We start from the raw sequence: 11,455 nt of genomic DNA, 5'->3' as shown, positions 1-11,455 counted from the left end.
TGCTTTGCTTCCCTGTGGCTTCTCCGCCTCTTTAGGAGAGCAAACGAAAGAGCAGGACCCTTCTGACAGCTTCAGGCATTGGTAAAGGTAAAGGGACCCCTGACCATTAGGTCCAGTCATGACTGACTCTGGGGTTGTGGCCCTCATCTCGCTTTCCTGGCCAAGGGAGCCGACGTACAGCTTCCGGGTCATGTGGCCAGCATGACTAAGCCGCTTCTGGTGAACCAGAGCAGCGCACGGAAACACCATTTACCTTCCCACCGGAGTGGTACCTATTTATCTACTTGCACTTTGACGTGCTTTCGAACTGCTAGGTTGGCAGGAGCAGGGACTGAGCAACAGGAGCTCACCCCGTCACGGGGATTCGAACCACGACCTTCTGATCGGCAAGCCCTAGGCTCTGTGGTTTAACCCATAGAACTACCTGCGTCCCTCGCTTCAGGCATAATTGACAGCAAATTGGCAGTCAGTTCAGACCACTGAGCCAGAGGTGTTTAATGATAGCTCAGTTGGTAGAGTGTGAGACTCTTGCTCTCAGCAGCGTGGGTTCAAGCCCCACGTTGGGCAAAAGATTCCTGTGTTGCATGGGGTTCAACTAGATGACTCTTGTGGTCCCTTTCAACTCAATAATTCAGTGCTGACCAGGTCTTGCTCCTCTCAGCAACCGTGCTGCAACATTCTGAGATTGGCTTAGCTCCTTGGGTGGGAGACTGCCAGAATCCCCAGCGCAGGAGCAGTATCATAGGTGAAAAGGAACACACAATTATTATTTTTTAAACTTCCCACCATCTGCAAATGGTACAGCCTGGCAAAACCTGCTCTGTTTGATTCTTTCCCCCCTGCTCATCAGGCGGGGAAACAGTTTACAGGCTCTTTGCGCTGCAGAAAATAATACATTTCACTCTGAAATGGATTGTTTTGACAGTGGCCAGGGTTGATATTGTTTATCCATCTTTTAGGGGGAAATGAGGGATTACAAACAATCACAGGAAGGCTGGCTCACTGACAATGTTTGAGATGTGTTTGTGGAATGCACATTACCTGGGTAGTTTGCTTTTATCACATCCCCCTCCCTATCTTGTTTCTTTTAAGGGGATAGCTTTTTAGGTATACATCTGTCTACACAACCCACTGCGGCGAGAAACAATTCAATATTAAAATATTTTAGGGTGATGCAAAAGTAGGGAGCCACCTGGTATTGATTCAGAACCCCGGTCCACTCAGATCAGTTTTGGGCTAGTGGCTCCTGGTGTTTCGTCCTTGGCTGAAGAGGGCACAGATTGAACCTGGAACCCACTGTGTGCAAAAGGGCGGGGAGGGCCATAGCTTAGTGGCTGACCTGTTTGGTGTGCAGAAGGTCCCTGGCATCTCCAGTTAGTGCTGGGGGAGAGCCCTGTTTTGTAGATGAGCCCAACGGTCTGACTTTGCATAATGCAGATTCCTGTGTCTGTAGGCAAAGCACCACCACCACTGAGCCACAGCACCTCTTCCCTATACAGTGGTACCTCGGGTTACATTCGCTTCAGGTTACAGACTCCGCTAACCCAGAAATATTACCTCGGGTTAAGAACTTTGCTTCAGGATGAGAACAGAAATTGGGCTCCAGCGGCGCAGCAGCAGCAGGAGGCCCCATTAGCTAAAGTGGTGCTTCAGGTTAAGAACAGTTTCAGGTTAAGTACGGACCTCCGGAATGAATTAAGTACTTAACCCGAGGTACCACTGCACTAGCCTATGGCTGTCCTGCAGCCAGCCACAACTGGAATGAATGGGCCTGTGTTTTGCATGTGTGTTTAATGCACCTGAGTTCAAGGTCCTCTATACTGGAAAGTGAAAGCAGGGCACAGAGAAAGTCCCAGTTCTTGGCATTTCCCATTCAGAGGATTGGGCAGGAGGTAGAGGGAAAAGGGACCAGAGAGCTACAGCTACCAGCTGTCCTAGCAGTGTGGGGAGATGGGGAAGATGTCTACAAACAGCCACCACTGAGCTTGCTTACAGAAAGAGGCTATTTGCACCTCTCCTGTTCAGAACAGATAGGAAGGTGAGCATCCAGGGAGACTTGGGCATGTTTAAAGGGAAGCGTTCAGTGCTTTTTCCTGGGGGGACGCAGAGGGATACATACCCCTAAACATTTTGTGAATCTAAGTTTGGCCTCATTGAGGGGCAGTATTTCAATATGAGTAGGAAAATGAGAGTACCCCTAAACATTTTTTGTAGAAAAAAAGCACTGGGTGTGTTTAACGCAGGAGAAGCTGAGCTCAGTGCAAATAGGAACTGAGCAGGAACAGCAAACAGTCTCTTGTGTATTGTAAATCTTTAAGGGTATATTTACTGAGGCCTTTTATGGATGTCACAGAGCTACAGTCAACCCTTTTCCTGGAGAACTCTGGGAGTTGTAGCCCTGGGAACAGGGGTCTCCTAAAGACTCTCAGCACCCTTAACAAACTACAGTTCCCGGGACTAGATGAGGAGAACCTGTGGTCTTCCCGATGTTCCTTGACTGCAACACCTGTATTCCTGACCTTGCTGACTGAGCCTGATGGGATTTGTAGTCTTAACAACTTCTGGAAGGCATCAGTTTTTTTGGGGGGAGGGGAGGTTGCTGTAGACTCTGGCAAGTTGTTCAGTGCATGTGTGAAGCCTTCCTTACATTTGAGAGTGATGGGCTGCCAATCACTTTACCTTGCCACACTGATAATTCCCTCATTGTCGACTTACGTAGCTTATGAACAGGAGGGAGGCTGGACTCACTCCAGTTTGCAAATGGGTGTCATTCTGACCTCTTGGGTTTTGGAAGGCTTGTTTGGTCCTTGACCTTTCCAACGTTGCTTGATTTGGCAGTTTCTGCAGGTTGGGGATAGGATCAAAGCAGTCTTTTGAAATGCAGGTACTTCAGCTTAGCTCTTTCCTGTATGTATGTGTTTATAATGGGAGGACGGACATCTGTGGCCTCCAGATGTTGTTTAATCCAACTCCCTTCACCCCACTCTGCATGACCAGCAGTCAGGAAGGGTGAAAGAACATCTGGACGAGTCTAAGGCTTGTCTAATGCCAGGCAGGGGCCATTCTAAGCTGGGTATGTTTAGCCTGGGGAATCGAAGGCTTGAGAGGTGATAGGATAGTCATCTTTGAATACTTGAAGGGCTGCCACATGGAGGAGTAAGCTTGTTTTCTGCAGCTCCAGAGAGTAGGATCCGAACCAATGGATCCAAATTATAAGAAAGTAGATTCTAACTAAACATCAGGAAGAACGTGGTGATGGTAAGAGCTGTTCGACAGTGCAACCGGGTCCCTCAGAAGGTGGTGGACTCCTCTTTATTGCAGATTTTAAAGCAGAGGTTGGATGATCATCTATCAGGAATTCCTTAGCTGTGGTTCCTGCATTGCAGAGGATTGGACTAGAGGACCCCTCCAACTCTACAATTCCATGATTCTATTACTAGATGGGCCCTTGGCCTATCTAGCAGACTTGTCTTACGTTCAGCTGTAGCAGCTGCATATAATGAGGGAATCAGTTTAACCTCCCAGCTGGTCATATAAGGTTTTTTATCATTCAGTTAAAATCTTAAGAGCTCTGTTAGATCAGGTTATGGTACATCTAATCCTGCCTTCAGCTTCATAGAGTGGCCAGTTAGATGTTTTCAGGGCAATGAAGCAGCAAGCCCTTACCCATTCTTTGTCCTCAGCATATCATACCTAGGGATAGACTGTCTCCGGATATGATAAGGAGTCATTATTTGACAATCACAGAGGTGCATTTTTTACTTACAGTGGCTCATAGCAGCTGATGGATCTGGGCTCTGTAAATTTCTATCTGATACTTTTTTAAAAAGCCAGTTTATCATGCACAAAATTCTTTAAAAAGGGGGGGGGGCTAGAAGAACTAGGACTGGAGGAAGCTGGTTAAATGAAGAGTTGAATGTTTTAGGAGCAAGAGGGGGGTGGAAAGAAAATAAAGAGCCGTTTGGAACAAAACTTCATGGTGTGAAACCAGCTTATCTGGTCGGCAATGGCTGCGATGTGGGACCCGGTCCACTATGCCCCAGGCCATCTACATCACTGGGACTCTGCACATGTCACTGTGTGAGTACAGGATTGCCCTATGAGCCAATACCTAACAAGGGAACTTAAATCTGATAAGGGAAGCCGCTCAACCGGTTCATGTGATCGCTCGTCATCGTTTATCTTCAAACTGTTCCAGTTCAGTTGTGAGCAGGAACAGAGGCGTAGATGTTGATCTCTGTGGACGGACATAACAGACGGTGTATCTCTCCCCCCCCCCCAAACCCTGGCTGTTTATCTTTATGCAGAGGGCATTCAAGAAGCCAAAGTCTGGTCCAGGTCTGTTGTTCTGGATAGGCTTTGAAGCCAACCAATCTCTGCAAGAGAAGGGCTGTAGCTCAGTGGTAAAGCATGTGCTTTGCATGCAGAAGGTCTCAGGTTCAATCCCTGTTGCCTCCTAGAAGAGAGTGCTGCCTGAAACCCCGGGAACCAGCTGCCAGTCAGTGTAGACAATATTTAGCTAGATAGATCAACAGTCCGATTCTGCATAAGGCAGCTTCTGATATTCCTATGCTCCTGCAATGTACTGTGTGCTATGTATTTGCATGTGTAAAGGTAAAGGTAAAGTGACCCCTGACCATTAGGTCCAGTCGTGGCCGACTCTGGGGTTGTGGTGCTCATCTTGCTTTATTGGCCGAGGGAGCCGGCATACAGCTTTTGGGTCATGTGGCCAGCATGACTAAGCTGCTTCTGGCAAACCAGAGCACTGCATGGAAATGCTGTTTACCTTCCTGCCTTAGTGGTACCTATTTATCTACTTGCACTTTGATGTGCTTTCGAACTGCTAGGTTGGCAGGAGCAGGGACTGAGCAACGGGAGCTCACCCCGTCGTGGGGATTCGAACCACCGACCTTCTGATCAGCAAGTCCTAGGCTCTGTGGTTTAACCCACAGCACCACCCGCGTCCCTCTTTGCATGTATAAGAAGGTACAATTAAGGAAGAATGGGAACTTTTTACAAATTATCTAAAAATACAACAAAATGATTTGGACTCCTTGGCAGGTTTTGAATAAACATCCACAAATTTATTAGTTGAATACATGATGGATAAGGCAATATATGTACAATTTTATAATATGCAGAGAACAATATGCGCATAGAAACCAGAGAGGGGAGCTGAGGGAAGTCCGGGGGGGGGGAGGGGGAGGGAGGGAAGGGAGAGAGGAAAAAAAGAGGGGGGAATGTAAATGGTGATATTGATTGATAATTTGTTTGCTAAAATTGTTCAATAAAATATATATATTAAAAAAGAAGTAGGTACAAGAGGTAGTGATGGCCATCAACTTATATAGCGTTAAAACCACTTTGAGGTTTTTTTTCTTTTTTTAAATAAAATAAATTTACAGAGGATAAGATTATCAACAGCTACTAGCCATGATGGCTGCCTCTGAATACCAGCCACTAAGAATCACAAATGGGAGTGCAAATTTAGGTCCTGCCTGTAGGCTTCCCATAGACATAATGGTTGGCTATAGAGAAAACGGAATACCGGACTAGATGGGCTATTGGCTTGATTTAGCATGGCCCTTCTTGCAGTCTACGTCCCTGTTCCATTGGAAAGCTGGGAAGGAGCTTCAGAATGACAGACATTACAAAGCAACACTGTGAATTTTGCAATTTTTTTGCTGGGAAATAACTTGGCCTTTGAGCCAGTTGGAGTCATTGGCCCTTATCCAGATAGCCTTTGCAGTTTCCAATCTGAGTTATGAGGAAACCCTGCCCTTGCCCTTGTGCTTGACTGGAATGGTTCAGTTAAAAGCACAGCGGCAGGCACATTGCCCAGTGCAAGGTTTTGGACGTTCATAGAATGAGCTTTCGTAGATTGCAGAGCTTTGTCAGCGACAACTCTGGAGTGCTGTGCTTTCAGATATGCTGCACTGAGTAGCTACAGAAAGGATGGGGAACCCGGGCCCCTCCTGATGTCGCTGAACTACAACTCTCATCATGCCTGACCATTGGCCACACTGGCAAGGGCTGATGGGAGTTGGAGTCCAACAACAGCTAGAGAGCTGCAGGTTCCCCAACCCATGACGCAGGATATCAGCAGAAGGGTGGGGGCTATTCATAGAATGGGGCATCATTTTTTTTGCTATTGTTTAGTTCCTAATTTCTCATCATGCGGAATAAGATGATTGATTCAGATAGAACAGGGGGCGGGGAACCTTGGGCCCAGGGGCCAAATGCAACCCTCTGGACTTCTCCATCTGGTTCTTGGGGCTCTCTCCAAGCCAGACTCCTCACTTGTTCTGCTTCAGACATTGGATGTTCATGAGCTAGAAGCTGGTTGGCTCTGTTTTGGCCAAAAGGGCACAGGTAAAGGTAAAGGGACCCCTGACCATTAGGTCCAGTCACGACCGACTCTGGGGTGCTCATCTCGCTTTATTGGCCAAGGGAGCTGGCAGACAGCTTCTGGGTCACATGGCCAGCACGACTATGCCGCTTCTGGCGAACCAGAGCAGAGTACGGAAATGCCGTTTACCTTCCCGCCAGAGTGGTACCTATTTATCTACTTGCACTTTGATGTGCTTTCGAACTGCTAGGTTGGCAGGAGAAGGGACTGAGCAACGGGAGCTCACCCCGTCGGGGGATTTGAACTGCCGACCTTCTGATCGGCAAATCCACAGCGCCACCTGCACAGAGCCCTTTATTAAAACAGCAACTTTCTTGGTTGTGTTCTTTTTGGGTTTAGTTGTAGGCTGGAAGATTCTTTGGCCTCTAGAATGTAAGAATGCAAGGAAAATCTGCTGGATCAGGTCAGTGGCCCATCTGGAACAGCATCTTGTTCCCTTAGTGGCCACCTAGATGCCTGTGGGAAACCTCTAAGCAGGATCCAAGCTCACGAGCACTCTCCCCTCTGGTGGTTTTTCAGAAGCATTCCTGCCTCTGCACCATGTGTTGGGATTTGTATTCTACAAAGAGCAGCCACTTAAGACTGATCACTTGTACTGTCTGTGAGAATGTGAAGGTGAACCGACTGGGGAAGGGGGTCATAGCTGTGTGGCAGAATACAGTGGTACCTCAGGTTACATACGCTTCAGGTTACAGACTCTGCTAACCCAGAAATAGTACCTCGGGTTAAGAACTTTGCTTCAGGATGAGAACAGAAATCGTGCTCCGGCGGTATGGCGGCAGTGGGAGGCCCCATTAGCTAAAGTGGTGCTTCAGGATAAGAACAGTTTCAGGTTAAGAACGGAACTCCAGAACGAATTAAGTACTTAACACGAGGTACCATGGTATAGACCTGTGGCCTGCTCAATGTTGTTGCACTTTAGCTCCCAATAGTCCCAGCCAATGGTCAGGAATAATGGAAGCTAGTCCAACACCATCTGGCAGGCCACAGCCTCTGTTTTACATGGAGAAATCCCCCAGGTTAAATCTTCTTGTGTACACATAATTACTGTTTGTTTTCAAGGAGTCCCGCCCCCTCCAAAATGCATATAATTATACTTTACATTAATTACATCGGAAACATTAACACAACTATAACAGTGCAGTGTGCAGCTTTTAACAGTGTGAAGGGAGGCAAGGGAGAGGCAGAGGTTTACATGCAAACAGGGCCAGTTATTCCACGCTCATCGGAAAAGGCTCAATAGAAAAGGTATATCAGTAATAAGTGCAACCAGAACTTCTTCCGAATGAGTGGCAGCTGCACAGCACCTCTCTGCCCAGCTACATAATCATACATCTTTTAAACAGAAAAAGATGAATGCTATTTAATACAAACTCCACTAAAGGTCATGTGAGCACAGTTGAAATTTTGCTTGCAAAAGGATCAGAAATGCAAACACCCTCACGCCCTCTGGCCTAGCATTTCAGAATGTGTTTCATAATGTGAAAACCAGCCTCCAGCCGGCTGCTATAACCTTGGCTTTGGATAGAGCCCTTGATAACGTTGGCATCTTGTCGTCTTCTTGAGATTGGTAATGTCAGACCTGCACTTTTTGAGGAGGCAGCACTTTTGTTGTTGAATACTTGCATGTAAAGTCTAGGTAAAACTAGGAGGGCTGGACCTTCCACTAGGCTGACGGGGTGGATTCCTCAGGCTGCAGAGTCCCATTCCCCCCCCCCCCCCGTATCCCCTGTGGTGTTCCCATCCTCATGACCTTCTGCTCTGGTTATTGCTGATCAGGCTGGCTATCTGCTCTAGTTCCTTTTTCACTCCAGCAGGCACTGTGTGCTATGTGTGCATTACTCTGCTCACATGTTATGTTGCATTTGCCTGAGTGAGCTGGAAACAAAAGCAACATTGATGGGGCCTTGAAGTTGCCCATTGACACTTAGCACCTGGAGCAGACTGAGGAGGCAGACACTATGAGGAAATGTATTGCTATTTAAATTGCAGCAAGGATTTACCGTATATAAGGTGTGCAATTAAAAGGGATGGAAGAGCTCTGTTGCAACGAATCCATTTCTAAAAACCCTGGACTTTTTGCAGTTAGGTAAGTGATAGGGAAATGCACTTCATAAGTGAATGATTTCAAAGAAAGACACATAACCACCCTGCATTCAAATCAGGACAGATCTTCATTGTGCTATAATCTCCCCACAAACAAATCAGAAAGAAAGCTCAACTGATCTCCACATAAACAAATTGGAAAACAGGTTGTCTGGAAGAGCCTCAGGACTATTCGCCACTGACATCCCATAAGCTGGGGATTGGGAAATGCATATGGTAGGCAGGTGATGTAATGAAGACCAATTAATCAGTGCTCTCCTAAGGTGGCTTTTGTCCTTCAATGTGTACTGTATTGAAAGATTGCAGAACTGGGTTATGCTTGTTGATTTATACACCACCTTTCTGCCAGTGCATTCAAGGTAAATTATAATTTTTAAAAGCCATGCTTTGCAATCTATTGCCATGATGTGGAAGGAATAAAGGTGGAGAGGGAAGGAAGAAGAAAAAAAACAAGCAAATGTACCAGCTCTTTCATAACAGTTACATAATGAACGAGTGGACTATTTGCTTTTGTTGCACCCTTTGAAATGCACCTTGGAACAGAAAAAGGTGTCACTGTTATTCTTACAGAAGTACATCCAACTCCACCCTTTGGTTGAAGTGTACTATATTGCTCTCTCTCCCCACCCCACCTCAGTTTTCCTGTAATCTGCACTTTACATGGGAGTCTTGTTGTTGTGTACATGTTAAGTGTGTCCTGCCAAATGCTGTGAAGTATGTGGGGAGAAACGTGTCTGTACACATACAGGGACATGTGCCAGGGCTGACCCAAATCATTTTGCTGCCTGAAGCGGAGCACCAAATGGTGCCCTCGCCCCCTGAAGTCCAAGGTACATAAGTATCAAAGGCCAGCCAAATTTGTTTTGGCTTCTGAGGCAGAAAATCCCACAACTGCCTCTCCCCCTCCCTGTCAAGACAAAATACAACAATGATAAATTAAATAGCTTACAATTGCTCTTTCGTGATGCCTGAGGAAGCTGCCCCACTGAGACGAACAGTAGGGCTGGCCCCATTACAGGCTGGGAAACTGTGGTTTGATAGAGCTGGCTTCCTGACATGTGTCCCTTGTATGTTTATTTAATAAGTCCCTCACTTTTGTGAGTCCATGCCATGGTTCCCACTCCCTTTGTTGTTTTCAGCAAACCACATCATATTTATCTGACTGTGGGTGGGTGGAAGAAGGAGACATACCATGCTAGGAGGAGGAAGGTTCTATGTCCTGAAAACATGGTTAATGAGGTACAAAAGTGAAGCGAATTGCTATGAGTTCTAGTATGGATACTGCTTGTGGGCTTTCTATGGATGCCTGCTTGGCCACTGTGAGAACAGGACGCGGGACTAGATCACTGCCTGATCTAGCAGAGCTATCCTTACAGGGCTGGATTTAGGTTTGATGAGGCCCTAAGCTACTGAAGGTAATGGGGCCCTTTATATGTCCAGCTGTCCTTTGTCAACAGCAAATTGTCGCTGTTTTTTGTGTTGAATATATGCTATATGGTAATTTATGGACCTAATAGGTATCTAAAGCAATTTGCACATAACTAAATATGTATGTTATCATTGTAGGTTTTATTTGTTTTTTAGCTTATATTTTGGAAATGTGCATCCAATTTTTTTCCCTTTAATTTTTTTGGGGGGGCCACGAGAGTGGGGCCCCAAGCTATAGCTTGTTTAGCTTATATGTAAATCTGGCACTGCTCACAGATCTATGAGTCTGGGGGGGGGGGGAGTTATCTTTAGCAGGGGGAGGAAAAATGGGCATAGTTGCTCAGAGTCCTGCGAGTCCAGGGGAGCCTCGACTACTGAAATATACTCAGAGTCGCAAAGTGATTTCATGCTCTTTATTCAGCTCATAGTGGTGAGGAGGAATGAATGAATGTCCCCTCAAAGTATCTGCTTTATATACATTATTTACATAATGGGCTGCACATGATTGGCTAATTCTGGAATTCTACTGTAAGCCAATCAGGTTGTGGATTCACTTATATCTGGAGCATGATTGGGTGGTTCCTGCCAGCCAATCATACTGCTGCATTGTTCTAGGACCAATCAGACTGCTGCATTCTGAATCCTATTGTTCTAGGACCAATCAGACTGATGCAATTTGGATCCTATTGTTCTAGGACCAGTCAGACTGCTGCAGTTTGGATCCTATTCAACTCAGTACATAACAACTACTTAACTCACTTTCCAAATTCTTATCAGTCACTTTTTACATCTCCTAACCTAACTTCGACTTGTCCTGAGTTTTTCAACTACCCAAATGTTCCTTTTGATGTGCCCATATATTAATCCCTCGCCCCCGTTTTGGATCCGGCTTCCCCTCCCACACCTTTTCTTTTCAGCTCTGCTCCGATGTTTGCTTTCTCAAGAAAAGAGAACTTTGCTCCCAGTTCCCTATAAAGCAATCAATCCGGTTCCAGAGAAACTCAGTGACAAATTGGTGCCGGACATTGAGCTGCAAGGAATAATCATAGCCCATTTCCTGTCCCCTCCCTCCCATCTCCAGTGTTAAGAGGTTATTTTCCCCCGGGTCTACGTTCAAGGCTTTATTTTTATTTTGCTCCTCCAAAAGTAGGCGGGGCTTTTTCCCAAGCTGTTGTCTTGTCGCTAGGTCATTGGCTGCGGCGCGCGCCACTTTCCGAACGTTGCCTGTCCCTCGGAGCGGCTGGAACATCCAGGGCGGAAGGCTATTGGTCAGGGACAGAGAGGGTCGAGGGAGGCGGGGGGGGGCGGAGAGAGCCTTTTCCCTGCTTGACGTAATCGGGACTTCCCCGCCCACATTCCACAGCTGGGGAAGTGTAGGAAGCGGCTATGGAATGGGGAGGGTGGAAGAGCCAGGGAATCGGCTTCTGGATTCTGATTGGGCGCTCGCCTTCGAAGGTCCCGAGCTTGCCTTCGCTGATTGGCCAGGGCGGGGGGCGGAGCCAAGAATCTGGT

Source organism: Podarcis erhardii, assembly GCF_964252035.2.
Source record: "Podarcis erhardii genome assembly, chromosome: 10".
NCBI lineage: Eukaryota > Metazoa > Chordata > Lepidosauria > Squamata > Lacertidae > Podarcis > Podarcis erhardii.
The sequence above is the reverse complement of the archived record's forward strand: the minus strand, read 5'-3'. Positions refer to the sequence as shown.